The following is a 22073-nucleotide window of genomic DNA, read 5'->3' as shown; positions in this document are numbered from 1 at the left end:
ATCAATAATTCATCATTATGTATCTACATAAACGAATAAATAATTGCGTCTACACATATGTACGTATACGAACATCTGAGCGGCAATGCACAAATACATGCATATATCTTATCTGAGTTGTCACAAGAGAGAGCAATAATTTGTGCACGTAGTTGTGGCTGGCGATTTTGTAGCCGAAACAACTAGTAACTTCTGGAAATCGAAGAGCCTAGAAGTATGCAGCGTAAACTATAAAAGCAGTGCAGACGAGTAAGAAGAATTCAGTTTGATTTGAATTGTCAAGCAGTTACGAGTAAGACGATATCTAGCGAGCAATAGCACTATTATTTTGAAAGTCAGTTTCCTTTAAGATATCAGTTTGGTTTTTAAGCTATTCGTTGCACAGTTTGAGTGTTATTGTGAAGTATTTTAATAAAGGCCATTTTTCCGTTATTCAATATTGGAGTTATTTATTCAACAGTTTAGCGATACGATCCTAGCAAAAGGGCAAATAAGAGGATTTGCAAGTAAATTCGTTACAATACTATCCACTACTCACCACTTGCGATTCTCTATGGCTGAAAAAGTGCGTGTCTCCACTAGTTCATCATACCCTACTACTATGTGTAACTGCCGATGAGCTTTTTTTTAGTCGCAAACCCAGATGTATATAAATAAAAAAAAATGTAAGGCGCGATAACCACCGAAGAGATCTAAGCCGAGCTTCTCTTCCAATTTGCGTCGTGCTCCTCTTTATTTTCCCTACAAATTGGCCGGACGGGACCTACATGTTTTATGCCAACTCCGAACGGCATCTGCAAGGCAGCTGAGTTTTCACTGAGAGCTTTTCATGGCAGAAATACACTCGGAGCGCTTGTCAAACACTGCCGAGGGGCGACCCCGCTTAGAAAACTTTTCTTCTAATTGAAAAACCTTATTTCTAAAATTTTAATGTTGCTTTGCCCGGAGTGCGTAATCAGGGCATACATGTGGCAGGCGGAGCACGCTACCATCACACCACGGTGGCCGATGTATATGCAAGTATAAAAAATAATTAAAAAAAAATTTTAAGTTAAACGGTTTTATTGAAAACAATACTTACATTAAGTAGTAATAATACTAAAAGATAGAAAATAATTAGGTAGGTCCTAGGTACTAGTCATCACACTCCTCATCAATCTAGGGAGTTGATCAGACAATTAAATAAAAGCGTTGGACGCGTCAAATTTCTATTGATAGTCATAAGTAAGACCAACTGAACCTTAACCCTCTAGTGCATACTCCCGCCTTTAGACGGCCAATACAAAATCATTTAATTAATATAAAAGTTTTAAAATTTTTTAAATAAATTTTATACAAGTCTGAGCAGAATATCTCAAGCTTCATTTATGTGCTATTAGTTTTGTCATTCAAATGTTGACTTTAAGCTTATATCAGTTTGAAATTGCGGTTGATCCAATTCGCGAGGTTTTAGTTCGCTTTTTTTAAAAAAAATCAAAAATAGTTAGTGGTGCTGGAGAGTGGAAGGAAAAATTTAATATGAATTTAAATAGTATTATTTATACATAAGAAGCATTATTTTTGAAAATATTTATGGTAAGAAGGTAAGTAAATTGAATTTAAATAATCCCGCCTTGAGGCGGACCCATGCAGATACGTGTGTTTATGTTCGTAGCCTTTGCTGAAAAAGAGCCACGTTACTACTTTACGATTTGTTTAAATTTTCGTTTTATTATTAGAAATGTTCCGATCAAATAATAAAAACTTATCTGATGATGAAATACAAAATTTTTTTGAACAATTACCATCTGACAATGAATTTATGGAAAAACACACACCTTCAGCTTCACGTTAACGAACTGTTTTTTCGAGGTGATAAGGACACCCCAGATTTTCGAAAAAATTTACACCATATGATTGTTTTCAATACTTTGTTTCAAACGATTTTCTAAAGGTATGTTTTTAATTAATTAATGGAACGTAAATCCAGATATTACAGGTGTTTGATACATTTTTTTATCCAGACTTTAACTACTCAAATGAATCTTTATACCACCCAAAGCGATATTTCTAAAAAGTTTAAAACTGACGAAGTGGAACTTCGAAAATTTTTGGGGATATTGTTTTTCATGTCAGTTTTCCGGTATCCGAGTTCTCGCTTGTATTGGGGACATTATTCTCTGGAACCGGTACGCTTAGCAATGACTTGTAATCGTTTTGAGGAGCTCCGATCAAAACTTCATTTTAATGACAATTTTTTATGTGACAAGAAGTGTGAACTTGGATTGACCCATTGTATAAAGCGAGACCTCTTATTCAACATTTCAATAACCGTTTCGGGTCAATTCCTATGTTTCAGCGTCTTTTTGTGGATGAACAGATATGTTTTTCGAAAATGCAAAAAAAAACCTTTTGAGCAGTATGTGCCGGCAAAACCCCATATCGAAGTTATTTGTTCTCTGCGACTATACGGGGTTTTCTTACAATTTCAAATTATATTGCGGCGCTGGGGACAATAAAGTCTTTCCTGAGTGTCGTGATCTAGGAGCTGCTTCGAACGTAGTTGTAAGATCGTCACAAAACTTACCGAACAATATAAATCACATCCTATACTTCGATATTTTCCACAAATCAGTAGGACTACTAGTTTATTTGAAAAGCCGCGGGATTTAGGGATTGGGAACAGTGCGGGAAAATCGCGTTCCGAACATTAAACTTTCTACTGATGCTGAGCTTCAAAAGAAAAATATAAGTCGTGGCTTTTACGAACAGTATGTTGGAGCAGTTTGTGGCGTGGAAGTAAGCAATGTTCTGTGGTACGATACAAGGCCAGTTCGTATTCTTTCTAGTTATGTGGGATCAGAACCCTTTATAAGGCGCATCATACCCCTCAACAATAACACTTTGGGATCGAAAAACAAAGAAAAAATTGATTTAAGCTGCCCAGCAATACTCAAAGAATACAACAAACAAATGAGTGGAGTCGACTTATTGGATGGACTTATCGGACGATACCATATTCGAATGAAGACAAAAAATTGGACAGCTCGCTTATTCTATCATTTACTAGATGTGGCTAAGGTTAATTCCTATATATTGTACAAGAGGTTGCATAAAAATCCTAATGAAAAGCAGTATACCCTACCTGAGTTCAGGACAGAAGTTGCAGAAGTATTATGTTGGATGCGTTCAACTCCGTCTCCGAAACGTGGTCGCCCCCCTTTAGCTTCCCCTCAACCAAAGGCGAAAAGGCGTACATGCCACCAATAGACATTCGCTATGACAATCAGGACATTGGTGCAAGTTCTTAGATAGATCCGGAAAGAAAATATGCAAGTATCCAGGTTGTAAATCAGAAACCCAAGCATTTTGTGTAAAATGTGAAATAAATGTATGTTTCTACAAAAAAAACAATGTTTTATAGAATTCCACACTAAACAATAAAAACAATTTTGAAATAAATCTCTGAAAAATGTTTAAGATTCGAAATATATTGCTGTTTTCTTTTTTATAACTATCCAGGCGTTGTTGCATGGGTCCGCCTCAAGGCGGACTGCACTTTTTAAATATTTCCCGAAAACGAAAAGTCAAATTAAAAAATTATTAGCAGATTCGAGCTCAGATACATGAAATTAATATAATTAAATTTTTTGAAGCCAAACAAAAATTCATGCATTAGAGGGTTAATCAGATTATGCTAAGCCTCACATTTTTAGAAATTTCACGCGCCCAACGCTTTTATTTAATTGTCCGATCAACGCCCTAGATTGATGAGGAGTGTGATTATTAGTACCTAGGACCTACCTAATTATTTTCTATCTTTTAGTATTATTATTACTTAATGTAAGTATTGTTTTCAATAAAACCGTTTAACTTACAATTTTTTTAAATTAGTTTATTATACTGAAATTTCACTAGAAAAATTTGAATTTGTGTGCTCCAAAGTAGTCTGACGTCACTTCTACCGGGAAAGGAATTTTTGTAATGAAATTTCACTAACAAAATTTGAACTTATGTGCTCCAAAGTATTTTGACGCCTTTTCTAACGGGACTAGAATTTGTATACTGAAATTTCACTAGCAAATTTTGAACTTATATGCTTCAAAGTATTTTGACGTCACTTCTACCGGGAAATGAATTTTTTACAGAAATTTCACTAACAAAATTTGAACTTACATATGTGCTCCAAAGTATTTTGATGTCACTTCTACCGGACTGTATATAATATTTGTTCAAAGAGCCATATCGGATAGACAAGTACGAGTTTTTTGAATATCTCAATTTTGCGACACCTAGCGTGAATTTTTTTTTACTAAAGCGGTTTCTATTTATGTATGTGAAATATGATTTCCAAATATGAGCCAAATCGGACCACAAAACGATTTGTGTGAATATCTCGATTCTTGCGCCACCTAGAGGCGATTTTTTTTCATAGGTCGCTTTCTATTCATGTATGTATTATGTGTTCCAAATATGAGCGAAATCGGACCACAAATACTATTTTTGTGAATATCTCGATCCTTCGCGCCAGAAGCGCAGATAGGGAATCAGGTAGTCTGTTCGTCTTGTGATTGATGACGCTATTCTACTATGGCCATATGGTCGGCGCTCAAGCTGCCCCGAGGCACCGAGCCTGGTTGCGGTTGTTAATGCTGTGTTCTTTGCTACCAGGTCTACTGGTGAAATGTCCAGAATGGCATACAGTGCAGCCGTCGGGGTTGTTTTCATGGCTCCCGTAATGCTAAGCATCGATAGTCTGCATACCCCCTCTAATTTTTATTTACTTTGTATATTAACTTTGATTGGATAACGGTTGGTTGTACAGGTATAAAGAAATCGATATAGATATAGACTTCCATATATCAAAATAATCAGTATCGAAAAAAAATTTGATTGAGCTATGTGCGTCCGTCCGTCTGCCCGTTAACACGATAACTTGAGTAACTTTTGAGGTATGTTGATGAAATTCGGTATGTAGGTTCCTGGGTACTCATCTCAGATCGCTATTTAAAATGAACGATATCGGACTATAAACACGCCCACTTTTTCGATATCGAAAGTTTCGAAAAACCGAAAAAGTGTGATAATTCATTTCCAAAGACGGATAAAGCCATTAAACTTGGTGGGTGAGTTGAACTTATGACGCAGAATAGAAAATTAGTAAAATTTTGGACAATGGGCGTGGCACCGCTCGCTTTTAAAAGAAGGTAATTTAAAAGTTTTGCAAGCTGTAATTTGGCAGTCGTTCAAGATATCATGATGAAATTTGGCAGGAACGTTACTCCTGTTACTATATGTATGCTTAAAAAAAATTAGCAAAATCGGAGAACCACCACGCCCACTTAAAAAAATTTTTTTTTAAAGTCAAGTTTTAACAAAAAATTTAATATCTTTACAGTATATAAGTAAATTATGTCCACATTCAACTCCAGTAATGATAAGATGCAACAAAATACAAAAATAAAAGAAAATTTCAAAATGGGCCGAAATCCGACTATGACCACGCCCACTTTTTCGATATCGAAAATTACGAAAAATTAAAAAAATGCCACAATTCTATAGCAAATACGAAAAAAGGGATGAAACATGGTAATTGGATTGGTTTATTGACGCAAAAACTTTTTAAAATGAGTGTGACAACTACCATATTAAGTAAAATAAAATGAAAAAGTTCTGCAGGGCGAAACCAAGGCCCTTGGAATCTTGGCAGGAATACTGTTCGTAGCATTACATATATAAATAAATAAGCGGTACCCGACAGATGATGTTCTGGGTCACCCTGGTCCACATTTTGGTCGATATCTCGAAAACGCCTTCACATAAACAACTACCACCACTCCCTTTTAAAACCCTCATTAATACCTTTAATTTGATACCCATATCGTACAAACACATTATAGAGTCACCCCTGGTCCACCTTTATGGTGATATCTTCAAAAGGCGTCCACCTATAGAACTAAGGCAAACTCCCTTTTAAAATACTCATTATAAGCTTTCGTTTGATAACCATATTGTACAAAAGCATTCTAGAGTCAACCCTGGTCTACCTTTATAACGATATCTCGGAAAGGCGTCCACCTATAGAACTAAGGCCCACTTCCTTTTAAAATACTCATTAACACCTTTCATTTAATACCCATATCGTACAAACAAATTCTAGAGTCACCCCTGGCCCACCTTTATGGCGATATCTCGAAAAGGCCCACTCCCTTTTAAAATACTCATTAACACCTATCATTTGATACCCATATCGTACAAACAAATTCTAGAATCACCCCTGATCCACCTTTATGCCGATATCTCGAAAAGGCGTCCACCCATAGAACTAAGGCCCACTCCCTTTTAAAACACTCATTAACACCTTTCATTTAATACCCATATCGTACAAACAAATTCTAGAGTCACCCCTGGCCCACCTTTATGGCGATATCTCGAAAAGGCCTCCACCTATAGAATTATGGCCCAGTCCCTTTTAAAATACTCATTAATACCTTTCGTTTTTTTTATACGTTTCGTAAATCAATAATCCAAAGGCGAAAACGTGTTCAGATTATTGAAACCGTGGCCAAAACGCGTCTAATATTCGTCCCCAGTAATAAAGTATTATAATATTGTTACGAATATTAGCAAAACTAAGGAGTGCTGCCAGCTCTAAGCCGATCTAAGCAGTGACGTGAATGCACATCAATAATTCAATCATTATGTATCTACATAAACGAATAAATAATTGCGTCTACACATATGTACACATTCCGACGAGCAACATTTACATACAAGGCAGCAAGAGATGAGATGTCACACACCGATGAATTTACTTATACGCTTATGTGTGTGCGGGAGACTGTAAACTACAAACACATGCATATACCTTATCTGAGTTGTCACAAGAGAGAGCAATAATTTGTGCACGTAGTTGTGGCTGGCGATTTTGTAGCCGAAACAACTAGTAACTTCTGGAAATCGAAGAGCCTAGAAGTATGCAGCGTAAACTATAAAAGCGGCGCCAGCGAGTAAGAAGTAATTCAGTTTGATTTGAATTGTCAAGCAGTTACGAGTAAGACGATATCTAGCGAGCAATAGCACTATTATTTTGAAAGTCAGTTTCCTTTAAGATATGAGTTTGGTTATTAAGCTATTCGTTGCACAGTTTGAGTGTTATTGTGAAGTATTTTAATAAAGGCCATTTTTCCGTTATTCAATATTGGAGTTATTTATTCAACAGTTTAGCGATACGATCCTAGCAAAAGGGCAAATAAGAGGATTTGCAAATAAAAATTCGTTACAATTGGTGTCAGAAGAGGAATTGTTGAATAAATTCTAGAGGACAACAAGGGCATGGCAAAGTTAAGTGAATTGAAGATCCCGCAACTGAAGAAGGAGTTGGAGAGCCGTGGATTGAATACAAGCGGCGTTAAACTCGAACTTCAGGCACGGCTACGAGAAGCAATGGAAGCAGAAGGAATTGATGTGGAAGAGCATGTCTTTCATCTTGATGGCGAGGAGACAACAAAAATTGAAGAGAAGAACGAAACATCGCAGACGGTTACCAGTACAGACTTGAACATGATTTTAGCTGCAATATCTGCTCAAACATCGACAGTGTCATCTCAACTGGCAGAACAGCAGACATATATGGAATCGCAGGAGAACCGTATAACATCCAAGATGGAAGAACAGAAGACATATATGGCATCACAACTAGAATCGCAGGAGACACGCATAACATCCAAGATTGAAGCACAAGAAACGCGTATGTCAGAAATGTCGACACAGATTACATCAAAAATGGAGACACAACTGAAAGCACAAGAGGCACGCATAACAGTACAACTCGAAGCACAAGAGGCGCGTATATCATCAAAACTCGAAGCACGTATGGACGAGAAAATAACGCAGTTTGAGGAAAAAATCGAAGCCGAGGTGGATGCTTTGAGAGGTCGTATACAAGAGTTGCAATTAAACCGCCCAGCTGTTTCAGCAAGCAATACAAAGGTAAAAACACCATCCTTTGACGGTTCTGTTCCTTTCCAGGTCTTTAAGCTACAGTTTGAGAAGACCGCAGCAGTGAACAACTGGAATGCGGAAGATAAAGTTGCTGCACTATTCGTGGCATTGAAGGGGCCAGCAGCGGAAATTCTACAGACGATTCCCGAAGGAGAGCGGAACAATTATGAAGCATTGATGGCTGCTGTAGAACGACGTTATGGAAGCGAGCATAGGAAACAGATATTCCAAATTGAGTTGCAAAACCGCTACCAAAAAGCAAATGAAACATTGCAGGAGTTTGCTTCAGATATTGAAAGATTGGCTCATCTTGCAAATGCGGACGCACCCGTGGAATACACTGAAAGGGTAAAAATCCAGAGTTTCATAAATGGCATACGGGACGTGGAAACGAAGCGAGCTACATACGCAAACCCAAAGCTGACATTTTCTGAAACGGTATCACATGCATTGACTCAGGAAACGGCCTCACTATTGAGTAAACCAGCATACAAAGCTCATCGTGTAGAAGTGGAAAGACCAGATTGGGTAGACACTATTTTGGAAGCACTGAAGGGATCACAACAGAAAAATGCCGGAGTTATTAAATGTTTCAAGTGCGGCAACCCAGGTCATATTGCACGACATTGCAGCAGCGGTCCCAATAGCTCCAACAATGTGGGTGGTCGTAAACGCAGAGCGGAAGGTGATGAGCAAATATCCAAGACCACTCAATCGTTAAACTAAATCGAGTCAGCCGCAAGGGGCGACAGTTGGCTCCCGCAATTGAATGCCCCATAATCTCTATCTCGCAGATTGGAAGAAGATCGAGCAACCTTACTGTTGGAGGACATGTGGACGGAAAGGAACGGTTATTGACTGTAGATACGGGTGCATCTCATTCCATCATTCGAGCGGATTTAGTCAACAAAAAGATAAGACCATTGCTTGGAGCAAGATTACGTACAGCCACGGAAGAGGACACCCAGGTAATTGGAGAAGTAGAATGTGAAGTCGCAATTGGGAACGTCATGGTAGTACACAATTTTAGAGTGGCAGAAATTGTTGATGAAATCATAATTGGAGTGGACTTCTTAATCGACCATGACATCAAGATCGATATGCAGAGAAGGGTGATGCGTTATGAGAACCAAGATGTGCCACTTAACTTTAGTTTGGAAAAAGGGTTCAGCAGTAATCGGGTACTGGTGGAGAAGACTCGACGAAGGCCACGGAAGTCGAAGGCAAAGGTTGATAGATCGAATGGGCCAAATAAATCAAAATCAAAAGTACCTGCGAGAGAAACACTGGCATTGACAAAACCTAAAAGACGCAGGAAAATGAAGCAACGAATTTTCGAGAAGGAAGGCGAGGGTAGTTTCAATCCAGAGCGCACTACTGTGGGGAAACGTGGGAACGATACTGATTATGCAAAGCAAATCCGTCCAGCGCAAGCTCTACGAAGTAGTTCATCGGCCAAGCAACAGAGTGCGAGAGAACGATCCAGAATAATGAGTAGTAAGATGGAACACAGGTACGACAGGGAAAATAATTCGGAAGGTTTCCGGAATGGAGATTTGGTACTGTTAAACAACCCTCACCGGCGGAAAGGTGTCCCAGCCCAATTTCGGTGCAGTTGGGAAGGCCCGTACAAGATTGTGAAGAAGCTCAGTGATACCATCTACCGCATACAAAGCATTGAGAAACCACGGAGTAGAAGAGTGGTACATTTGGCGATGCTAGCAGCGTTTAGATCGAGAGATTTGTCTGATCGGGACGATCAGACCTAGGTGGAGGGCAGTGTTACGAATATTAGCAAAACTAAGGAGTGCTGCCAGCTCTAAGCCGATCTAAGCAGTGACGTGAATGCACATCAATAATTCAATCATTATGTATCTACATAAACGAATAAATAATTGCGTCTACACATATGTACACATTCCGACGAGCAACATTTACATACAAGGCAGCAAGAGATGAGATGTCACACACCGATGAATTTACTTATACGCTTATGTGTGTGCGGGAGACTGTAAACTACAAACACATGCATATACCTTATCTGAGTTGTCACAAGAGAGAGCAATAATTTGTGCACGTAGTTGTGGCTGGCGATTTTGTAGCCGAAACATCTAGTAACTTCTGGAAATCGAAGAGCCTAGAAGTATGCAGCGTAAACTATAAAAGCGGCGCCAGCGAGTAAGAAGTAATTCAGTTTGATTTGAATTGTCAAGCAGTTACGAGTAAGACGATATCTAGCGAGCAATAGCACTATTATTTTGAAAGTCAGTTTCCTTTAAGATATGAGTTTGGGTTATTAAGCTATTCGTTGCACAGTTTGAGTGTTATTGTGAAGTATTTTAATAAAGGCCATTTTTCCGTTATTCAATATTGGAGTTATTTATTCAACAGTTTAGCGATACGATCCTAGCAAAAGGGCAAATAAGAGGATTTGCAAATAAAAATTCGTTACAATATGTTAACTAAAATTGTCCAAAACATATGGATTTTAAAGAGATATGTAGTTAAATGAAAATAAATAAGGATATTCCTTTCTAATTTTACAATTAAATTTTTACGCAGTTTTTGTTAGCAGGTACTACACCTTTTTTGGACCTAAAGCGGGAGTCATCGGTGCCGTATGTCGTATCGCTGTAGTAGTATCCCTAACGTAATCAGCTGTTTATCGTTACGACGGTAAACCAAAAACCAATTGGTTGGCTACGATACGGTTACGACCTTAGCGGCACCAATAATCGATTGCATTGATTCCCATAAGGTTGGTCGAATCAGCTGTTATAAGGTTACCGATACGGTTACCTATAAAGCACCAATGTCTGCAGCTTAAGAGTACAACAGTGACAAATAGCATCCACAAACAAGAAGAAGCATTTTGATCAGGTGAGCGTAGCTGTTAATCCGCAGCTGATACATATCCTACTTGTAAACCTTTAGAATGGGTGGAACTACGAAATCACTGGCTTATTTAAATGTATGAATTCACTTTCCAATTTCAGACAAACATAAAAATCTTTTCGAAATTGGCTGTACCATATGTTGAAATCAAAAGCAAACATCCAATTTATGCCCTAACGTTACTTGTATGTCTTACAGAAAAAAAAAAATAGAAGCTCCTTTTAGCTTGGGACGGGTGGAACCAATTGCGTTGAAAGCACAGATGTGAATAAATTTCAGCACACTGCTTAACTGTAAATATTTATTTAATATTTAATAAACCCAGGAAATTTAATAAAATAGGATTCCTAGCTGGATCACGTTTTTCATGCATTAAAAGAAAATCATTTATTTCCATTTTTGATCCGTGATGTTTTTTCTGCCGCAAGGATCCAAAGCTAAATGAAAGGATTTTAAGCAATAATAAAAATAATGGCGACCTGCTTTTCAGAAAAGTCGAAGTTTATATGCTGGCATGGGCAGGAGCTATGTATACATCCCCGAAGAGGGGATATGTCTTAAGGCGGATCTACATAAACTCCCTGCTTTGATGCTTTGATAGCGCATTCAGAAAATAATCACTCGACTTGCCACTTCCTTCGAAGAACGAAAGAGTATGTTTTTAACTCAGACTTAACCTGACATGAGGGGATAAGCTCATAAATTTTTGGCCAATTTTTATACCCAGCGTGCTTTGCACACAGAGTATATTAACTTTGATTGGATAACGGTTAGTTGTACAGGTATAAAGGAATCGAGATAGATATATACTTCGACATATCAAAATCATCAGTGTCGAAAAAAAATTTGATTGAGCCATGTCCGACCGTCCGTCTGCCGTTAACACGATAACTTGAGTAAATATTGAGATATCTTCACCAAATTTGGTACACGAGCTTATCTGGACCCAGAATAGATTGGTATTGAAAATGAAGATTGAAATTCGGATGATAACCACGCCCACTTTTTGTATATATAACACTTTGGAAAACACAAAAAACCTGATTATTTAGTAAATAATACACCTAGAATGTTGAAATTTAACGTGTGGACTGATATTGACTCTTGATGAAAATTTAAAAAATTTTTTAAAATGGGCTTGGCACCGCCCACTTGTGATAAAGTCAATTTTACAAATATTATTAATCATAAATCAAAAATCGTTAAACCTATCGTAACAAAATTCGGCAGAGAGGTTGCCCTTACTATAAGGAATGCTTTGAAGAAAAATTTACGAAATCGGTTAAGGACCACGCCCAATTTTATATAAAAGGTTTTTAAAAGGGTCGTGGATGAATAAAATAAGCTATATCTTTGCAAAAAAGAGCTTTATATCAATGGTATTTCATTTCCCAAGTGGATTTATAACAATGAATAGGAAAGACTTCAAATTTAAGAAAATGGGCGTGGCACCGCCCCTTTTATGACTAAGCAATTTTCTATGTTTCGGGAGCCATAACTCGAAGAAAAATTAACGGATCGTAATAAAATTGGGTACACAGATTTTCCCTATAGTAGAAAATATTTCTAGTAAAAATGGACGGGATCGATTAAAGACCACGGCAACTTAAATATAAAACAAGTTTAAAAGGGTCGTAGACTAGAATAATAAGCTATAACTTAAAATAAAAAAAATAAATGTAAGGCGCGATAACCTCCAAAGAGATCTAAGGCCGAGCTTCTCTTCCAATTTGCGTCGTGCTCCTCTTGATTTTTCCCTACAAATTGGCCGGACGGGACCTACATGTTTTATGCCGACTCCGAACGGCTTCTGCAAGGCAGATGAGTTTTCACTGAGAGCTTTTCATGGCAGAAATACACTCGGAGCGCTTGCCAGAAACTTCCGAGGGGCGACCCCGCTTAGAAAAATTTTCTTCTAATTGAAAAACCTTATTTCTAAAATTTTGATGTTGCTTTGCCCGGGAGTTGAACCCAGGGCATACGGTGTGACAGGCGGAGCACGCTATCATCACACCACGGTGGCCGCCGCTATAACTTAGCAAAAAATAATTTTGAATCAATGATATTTCACTTATCAAATTTTATTTTAAGAGGAAATGGGGAGACATTTTTTTTAAACGGGTGGTGCTACGTGTTATGTAGAAAATTAATTTATCTGTAATGAAGTGTGCAATTGAAGCGCACGCTGAGTATATAATGTTCGGCTACACCCGAACTTAGACACCTTGACTTGTTCAAATTAACTCTGAGTTAAAAAGATAACTTTCCGTTCTGCAAGTGGGCCTGAGGCTCTTATTGAACTCTATCTTTCACACAAAATTCAAATTCTTAATTATTTATTTTTGCTGTATTGAATACACAATGAAGTGATAAATCTATTCGGGTTTGCTTCTTGTTTCGCATTTTATTACCAATGTTACAAATGACAAGCAAAAATAAATAATTTTTGATAATTCAAGAAAAATACCAGAAAGTTTTTATATTTGCAGCAAAAAATAATATGGCTTTCTTAAAAATAGGCACATATTTGGTTAGTTGTAACATCTCTGAAGAATTGCGCATGCATTTTGTTTTTATTGTATTTGAAGTTAAGGAGGAAACGAATGCTATATATTTTCACAATTTTTTTAAAAATACAGCCAGTGGCCCTGTGTGAAAAGAAAAAATTTTTAAATAAATTAAGTTAAAAAATTACTTCAAATAAATGTTTCCATACATATAAAAGCAATTAGGGCAATCCCCGCTTAATTCATACAAATGGAAAAATTAATTATTTCATTAAACGATATTGTGACTTCATAACAGGATTTGTTTGCGGAGATGGCTGATATGAAAAGTGTCATCAAAAAACATTTTAAAGATAATGAGGACGACTCTAACAAAAACAATGAAAGGTGTGTGGAGGTGATGGCTGATGGCATAAATAAAATAAAAAATCTTGTTAGCTCTATCACTAATACGAACTCGTTGAGTAGTGGTAATGTTAGTTGCGCCAAAGAGGATAAATACAATAAGAGCCTTCACTCGTTATTTTGTGGCGAGTATCTCGCTGGAAATTGAAAAAATTGATGCCGAATGTTTTCCGAGAGGGACATTTTTAATTGTCTCGCATTTATCCATGCCGTGTAGGCCCCTTGTGCAACTGTGATTTTTGGAAAGAGAATTAAATAAATTAATTAAATACGGTCGGAAAAATAAACACAAATACCCCACGAAAATGTATAGAAGACATTTATAAACATTTCGCCCAAAATAAAAGTAGCGACTACCTCTCAGTATACATCGAGTAAATGCCAAAAAAATAACGAGTGACGGCTCTTATTGTATTTATCCTCTTTGGTTGCGCGCTCAAACCTCATACTCTATCGATTTCACCTACACTAATGCAGCCATGTATACATTGCCACTTGCTCGCCCGATCACCTGTTTATGCAAGTCCAATTTCTGCTGATAACAATAGTGAGCCTTTTTGCGTACACTCAGCCACCACCTCGCATGATTTCAATACACAAATGTCTTATGCTAAACGATTGACAGCACCTGTTAATACTGATGATATTCTCAATACAACTGTTATCCCCAGTGCTGCTGCTAACTTTGCAATGTCTAGTAAGAAGAAGACTCCAGCTTCAAAAAACAAAGCGAATGCTGTTGGGAACAGCACTAATTCTGTCAATGCGGATGATTCTGATAGTGTTAATGTTCCTGTACCTGTTAATACTGCGGATATTCCCAATACAACTGTTAAACCCAGTGCTGCTGCTAACATTGCAATGTCTACTAAGAACAAGACTCCAGCTTCAAAAAACAAAGTGATTGTTGTTGGGAACAGCACTAATTCTGTCAATGCTGATGATTCTGATGCTGTTAATGTTCCTGCTATGCATTCCAATTCTGGTAATGATTCGACTGCTGTAACAACAACCGCACTCGCAGCCCCAATCACAGCCCCTGTTTCTGAATCGGTTGCTTTAGAAACTGGTGCTCCTAGGGAGGTGACTGCTGCCCCCCCCTTAGGTTCATTTTTGTATCACGGCTCCACGCATCACTGACGGAAGCTGATATATCTAACTACGTATGCTCAAAGCTTGGTGTTGAACTTAACAGCAATATTAATGTTTATAAATTTAATTTTAAGTCTGGGAGAGAGATATCTTCTTTCAGAATCTTGGTTCCTGACACATTTTTTGATAGGGTACTCGATTCTACTTTCTGGCCGAAGCACTCTGTGGTGCATTTGTTTACTAGAAAGTCAAACCGTGACCGCGCTACTTTAAATGCATCAAAAAACTTGCCAGACAACACTCCAGAAGTGGTACAAACTTAAATTATGTCTTATCAAACGTAAATAATATCTCACTTAGTATACTTTATCAGAACGTTAGGGGGTTGAATACCAAACTAACGGAAATTTTTCTACGGAGTCATGAGAGTTCTTATGATGTACTCGTTTTCACTGAGACTTGGCTAAACCAACAGTTTTTAATGCTGAAGTTTTATCGAGTTCGTTTCAAGTGTTTAGAAAAGACCGACTGGCCAGAGCTGGTGGAGGTGTGTTAATTGCCGTTCACACTAGGTTTTCCGCGGAGGAACTACATTTTCCTGACTTTGAGGATGCTGAGATTCTTTGTGTAAGAGTAAAACTTTCCTCAACCTACAAATATTTTATAGCCAACTACGTTCCCCCACAATCTGACATTTCCTTATATTTGAATCATTCCTCAATAGTGAAATCTGTGTGCAGTACTGTCAGGGCCTGTGATTCTGTCACTGTACTTGGCCATTTTAATCTGCCATGTGTGTCATGGAGTCTTATCGATGGGAAGCTAGTTCCTACTTCTTCTCGTGCTATCGACTATGATTTCCTAAACGAGTTTGCAGATGTTGGACTTTTTCAAGTTAACAACATTCAGAATAAAGTCGGTAAATGCTTGGATTTAATTTTCTCAGACGATTAAAATTGTTTTGTAAACCGATGTGACCCCCTTGCCCTGCCCGAAGATGTGTATCATCCTGCTCTCGCGATGTTTATGGAATCTTACAATTTTTCTGAGCGTTCCTCCAACGTAGTGCGAAAGACCCCTCACCGATTTCTGTTTAGAAAAGCCAATTGGTCTAAAGTAATACTCGAAGTATCGAGAATAAATTGGCCTGAGTACGATGGGGATATTGATGACAGTATATCCCATTTTAATAATGTATTATAAGGAATATTTAAAAAATGCATACCTACGTCAGAAAACACTGCTATATCATCATCGGCTTGGAGCACTATGAATTGAAACGCCTGAGAAACCAGAAGACGCGTTCATTCAACCATCACAAACTTTCTGGATCAATGACTGACTATGCGGCCTACTCAATTTTACGTCACAAATATAACACATTGAACAGAATTTGTTACAAGAATTTTATCAGTAGGATTAAAAGCCAAATTTTTGTCAATCTTAAGTCGTTTTACAGCTTCGTTAATTCAAAAAGGAAGATAAAAGGGTTTCCTTCTACAATGAAGCTAAATGATCAGATTTCCAACGATAGCTTCGAAATTGCTAACATGTTTGCGGATTTCTACGAATCTAATTATTCAAACACCTATGATTACCCGCCATCGAATTATCCTTTCAGATTGTCTCCTCTGGATTCCCAGGCAGTCCCATATATATGTACTGATGGTGTTTTAACTCATCTAGAAAATCTAAAAATTTCTTACTCTAGTGGTCCGGATCATATTCCGTCGGTATTGCTGAAATCTTGTGCTCAATTCTTATATCGACCTCTAATCTGTTTGTTTAATGCGTCCCTGAAGCAAGGGGTATTCCCCAAGAAATGGAAAGAATCATTCATAATACCACTGCATAAAAATGGAAGCAGAACGTGGGTTATAAATTATAGAGGAATAGCCAAACTCAACACTATTCCTAAGCTATTTGAATTGATTATCACAAAACAGATTGCTTTTAGAGTATCTTCATTAATTGACTTTTCACAACACGGCTTTTGCAAGGGTAAATCAACGGTGTCCAACTTGCTCGAGTTTACAACCTTTGTATCCAAAAGTTTTAAGACTAATTGTGAAGTTGATGTTATTTATACTGATTTTAGTAAGGCCTTTGACAAAGTTTCTCATTCTATACTTTTATTCAAACTTGATCGGTTAGGATTTCCTCCTTTGCTTTTATCTTGGGTTTCTTCTTATGTGAGGGAAAGAAAACAAACAGTTATATTTAATAATTGTTGGTCTCGGTTCATAAACGTAACTTCTGGTGTTCCCCAAGGCAGCCATCTTGGTCCGGTTTTGTTCCTGTTGTTCATTAATGACCTTCCTAGTGTTTTGAAGAGCTGTAAGCCGTTGATGTACGCTGATGATGTCAAACTTGTAATGCCTATCCGCTCAGCCGTGGATAGGGCATGTCTTCAGGCTGATCTGAATAGTCTTGGTGACTGGTGTAATGTAAACGCCATGTCACTAAACCTACCTAAATGTAAGTTCATGTGTTTTACAAGGAAGTCCTTCCAATCCCATGATTATGTTATTGGCGACTATGTAATCAAGCAAGTTACTAATTTTATTGATTTAGGTGTTACAATGGACCCGAAAATCGATTTTAAACTTCATATTGAATCTTGCGTGAATAGCGCGAAAGGTACTTTGGCTTTCGTTAAACGTTGGTCTAAAGAATTTAATGACCCATACGTTACAAAACCCTTTTTACCACATTGGTCAGACCTACTTTGGAATATGCTTCAATAATTTGGAATCCGCGTTATCAGGTTCATTCTGACAAGCTGGAATCGGTCCAGAAACAATTTTTGCTTTTCGCTTTAAAACACTTGCCATGGGATCCTTCTAAAAATCTTCCCCCCTATTGCAGCCGGTTAAAACTAATACAGCTACCTACATTTCAGAGCCGCAGGAAGATGCTTGGTGTCTTATTTATTGTTAAATTAATAAGAGGGTCAATAAATAGTCCATTTTTGCTTGGTGAAATTAAGTTTAACGTTCCTATTAGGCCATCTAGACATTTTCAATCAATTTTTGTAGCTACATGCAGGTCGAATTATGAAATGCACGAACCACTTCACTGTTTATGTCGTGATTTTAATAAACACTGTAAAAATTTAGACGTCTGCGACTCGTTTCTTGGTATTAAAAAATACCTTTTAACTACATTAAATTTGTAATTCGAAATGAAGCAAAGAACGCTAAACCGTGATATACTGTTCAACCCTCTGTTTCAAATTTGAAGTACCAGTTACTTGAAACTTGTTTGCAAAATCGCGTAGCGATCATTATTTTTATATGTATGCAATCAAATTTACTCTGTATAAATTCTATTCTGTATATATTTTATCTACTATTAATTTGCTTTATTGTCAATTTCATAAATTATTATTTACTAGCTCCTTCATGAGTACATTTTAACACATTTTCAACATTTTATCTTTTGCTTTCTTCTAAGTTTTTAATTGAAATTGTCAAGCGTTTAATTCAATACTGTTTAAATATTACTTTAAAATTGATGACTGCTTATGTTGTTTATATCGTGTATTACATCTGAGATTTAAGTGTCGGTATATTTGGTCTGTATAATTGTTTAATTTGTAGACTGATAAATAAATAAATAAATAAATAAATAAAAAAAAAAAATAATATGTCTGTGTGAAATTGGTATAAAATTATTGCCAAATCAAATCTTTTGATATTGAAAAAATTGCACTTTAAGCAAAATAATGTAAACAATCAGTTAAAGTTTGCCTTGTTTGTGATACAAAATTGAAATCTAGAAACGTTTCTAAAGAACAATTTTCATAATTTTTAAGACCACTGGAGATATGTGACATTTTATGCATCTTTTTTATATTTCCCACGAAACAGTACCGATACGATTCCATCGCTCTCTAAATTTTATTGAAGTGCGTCAATCCATTTCAAATTGATATAGGTGGCATATTTCACTATTATTTTTAAATAGTACACAAAAAATTCACCTTGACTTACAAAATATTCTTGAAAGAAAAAATCCTTCTCCCTCTCCTAATGCATCCACTCTGTCTGCATTTCTTTTCCGCCCGGTTAATCTCCCGTTTACTTTCTTCTTGTGCATCTTTATCTCCATGTCTACGTCTCTTCTGTAATTCCCTGCCCCCTCTGGTTTTGTAGGAAAGTACATTATCTCCTTAGCACGACAGAAAATGGTAGGCACATACCAATATTTAATTAAATCAGACCATAAATACAATTTTATAGAATAGATTAGTCCCTGATCCATTTCCCGGAAAGAGGTATCTAAACATTAACCTAGGCAAAGGGCTATCTATATAACATGTTTTCTAGAAAATAATAATAAGCTTTTTTTTCTTCGATTCTAATTTTAATATTTTTTCAATTACGAAATAAATACATACGTACACATATCAAAACTCGAAAAATTACAAAAAAAAAAAAAATTATTATGTCCTTGCCATCGATTCGAACAAACTATCTTACAAGATTATAAAATGCGAATGACGCATTAACACGGGCGGGAGCGTCCTAAATATATTATTTTGTGACAAATGCCGCGAAATAATTTTCTTGAACCAGGGTAACGTTCTAAACCTTCGGGGAATAAGAGAGTAATTAAGTAGCAAATATTAGGATGGCAATTTGAGTGGTTAAAAAATTAAATGAAATTACACCTAAGGAAATTAAAGAAAGTTACATTTAAGGGAACAATCCCCAGTCGCACGGGAAGACAGGACATGCTATCTTGGGAAGTGAATAATTGACTCTAGCTGGCTGCTCTAAGAAGGATAAGTTCTTCCTTCACCTATCCACTGCTGTCAAAGTTGGGTTTCGAGATGAATACTCTTTAGGCAGAACGTCTTTATCCCTCAAATAATACGGCCTATCCAGTGACGCCATTGACATCTAAGCCGAGTATCGACCTTGCAAAATGCTCTTTCAGTTCTACTTCAAGTTGCCTTTCTTACATAAACTCATAAAAATAATCACGTTTTCTCTTCTACTAGTACGTATAGTTTTGATTGTTTAAGCAATGTTTTTGTATGAATCTTTGTGTACCAAAGTTTCTTAGTAAAGTCGTGGAAAATTTTGTTGTGCATTTAAGTAAAAGCACTCAATTTTGTTTTCATTGCTATTTTCGTAAATCTAAAAGTAGTCAACCAATTTGGCAAACGCTTTCCTTTCAGTCTGAGCACTTAGAGTTTTGAACTGCTACATAGTTTCAACAACTCATTGCCATTGCTTTATTGTGTCTACTAAAATATAAAGTTTGGCGGCCATAAGTACTCACTTTTAATAAATTTTTCATATAATAACGACAACAAAGCATTGCATTCTTTTTAGTAGTTTACTAATGACTGCGACCTAAAAATAGTCTCTGTATTTACACTCTCAAAAAATACTTACCTAAAATGAGCTAAATATTAAAAACAAAACTTTTTTAATTGGAGAAAATTTCTATTAAATGATAAAAGGAAAAATTATTCTTTAATTTTTAATGAAGAATAGGTAAGGTTGAACTGCCCAGTCAATAAGACCACACATAGACTGAATGTGTCCATAGTGTTACAAGAATTGTTTGATGTCCAAACGCACTCCCTCTGGTGCTGGTCGCCTTGTCGCTGGCGAGGGGGCTTAAACGACTGCCTGAAGAATCTCTCTATTAGAGAACCTCAGACGGTAGTGAAATAAGAGGAATGCCTTTCGTGGCTTGCAACCGTGGGATTGTAAGCAGATCTCAACACGTCAGTTTACGTCTCCTGCGACTGTAAGTGATGGGAGGATTGCCGCACCAGCACCACCCCAATCCAAGGCGTTGAGGTACCCGTGCCGATGGATGAATGGTCAGCGGGTGGGTTAATACAATTGCTGATCCCGAACGGTCCCTTCCGACGCCCGGGCAAGGTCGGTTGTATAGGTGCCTTCTCAACGCATACCGGCTCTGCGAACGAGTGACCAACCTTTTTCACTGGACGAAAACGGCTCTACAATGGACGCTACGCTGACGAAGACGGAGACGACGACGACGATAAGGACAACGACTACGGACATTATTTCGCACAGGGCCCGTTGCCGCATGCGACGGAGTCTGAAGAGGAGACTCTTCTCGCCTCCAGACAGGAGACGATTATCAGTGCTGGCGGTAGTACCATCCACAGTACACCAAAGGCTCAATCAGTACCAACAACAACAGTAAAAAAGGTCCAGATGGGTACCAACCACAATACCCAGGGACAAACTTCCAACCCTAAAGAGGCTGGTGGTACCAACCACAGTACACAGGCCTCCAAAGGAATGAAGAGGAAAAAAAGTCAAGGACAGATTAGGCGTAACAGGTACCAGCGAGTGCTGTATGCTCTACGGAGAATACAAAGTGGCGAGATCGCGAGCGGTTCTGTTGACGTCGCATCTCTCACATCGGTTGTGGAGGTGTACGAACACTTTCAAAGGGAGCATCCGACTCCTCAACAACCTAGGCAACCCAGCTCGGCTGGGGACGTTTCTCAAAAGAGAAACAGATCCGGCCATGAAAATAGCAGTGAGGCTGTTTCGAAAAAGCCCAAACGGGCGGACACGGAACAGACATCCAGAAGACACTTCAGTGAAGCCGCCAGAGACCACCTGCAAGTGGCCATAGTGGATGCTGACAGTCGATCGCCAGCAACAATTCAGGAGAACTGGGTGGAGATCGAGGTCGGGCTGTCGAAACTTGATACGCGGCACGTGCGCGACAACCCGACTGGACCTCTCCCAGTCATTGACTCCTCCGAAACCCTGAGAAGATACAGGATAATCAGGTGTGCGGACCAGGTCTCGATGGAATTTCTGACAAGGTGTATAGCACCAATTAGCGGACAGGTAAACAACCTCCAGCTAAGGCTAATACCTGCCTCAGAGGTTCCGAAGAGAACTCGTGCGCGCATTTGGCTCCCCCTGGAGGATTCGGGAGAGGAGTTGCTGGATTGTATCAAGCTTTATAACAGCAACATTCCGGCCATTTGCAGAATGGCTGCTAATAAAAGAAGAAACGCCGTCGAAAACCAGCAAACCAATCCTGGTGGCCATTTGCGAGGAGTCCCTAGAGGCTCTGGCCAAGGCGGATTACAAAATTGCTTTGCTTTTCGCATGACCAAGGTAAAGGTATTCCGAGGCGACACAATCCCTGCTGAAGACGACCCTGATGAAGTTG

The 22073-nt window shown here is 37.9% G+C and overlaps 1 pseudogene; it reads left to right on the top strand.

Annotated features, from left to right (window-relative positions):
- Positions 1 to 2018: 2018 nt before the first annotated feature.
- The window catches only part of LOC137248539 (piggyBac transposable element-derived protein 4-like), a 71590-nt pseudogene continuing 51535 nt past the window's right edge, over positions 2019 to 22073 (top strand).

The sequence above is a fragment of the Eurosta solidaginis genome, chromosome 4 (assembly GCF_040869045.1).
Source record: "Eurosta solidaginis isolate ZX-2024a chromosome 4, ASM4086904v1, whole genome shotgun sequence".
Lineage (NCBI taxonomy): Eukaryota > Metazoa > Arthropoda > Insecta > Diptera > Tephritidae > Eurosta > Eurosta solidaginis.
The sequence above is the reverse complement of the archived record's forward strand: the minus strand, read 5'-3'. Positions and strand labels throughout refer to the sequence as shown.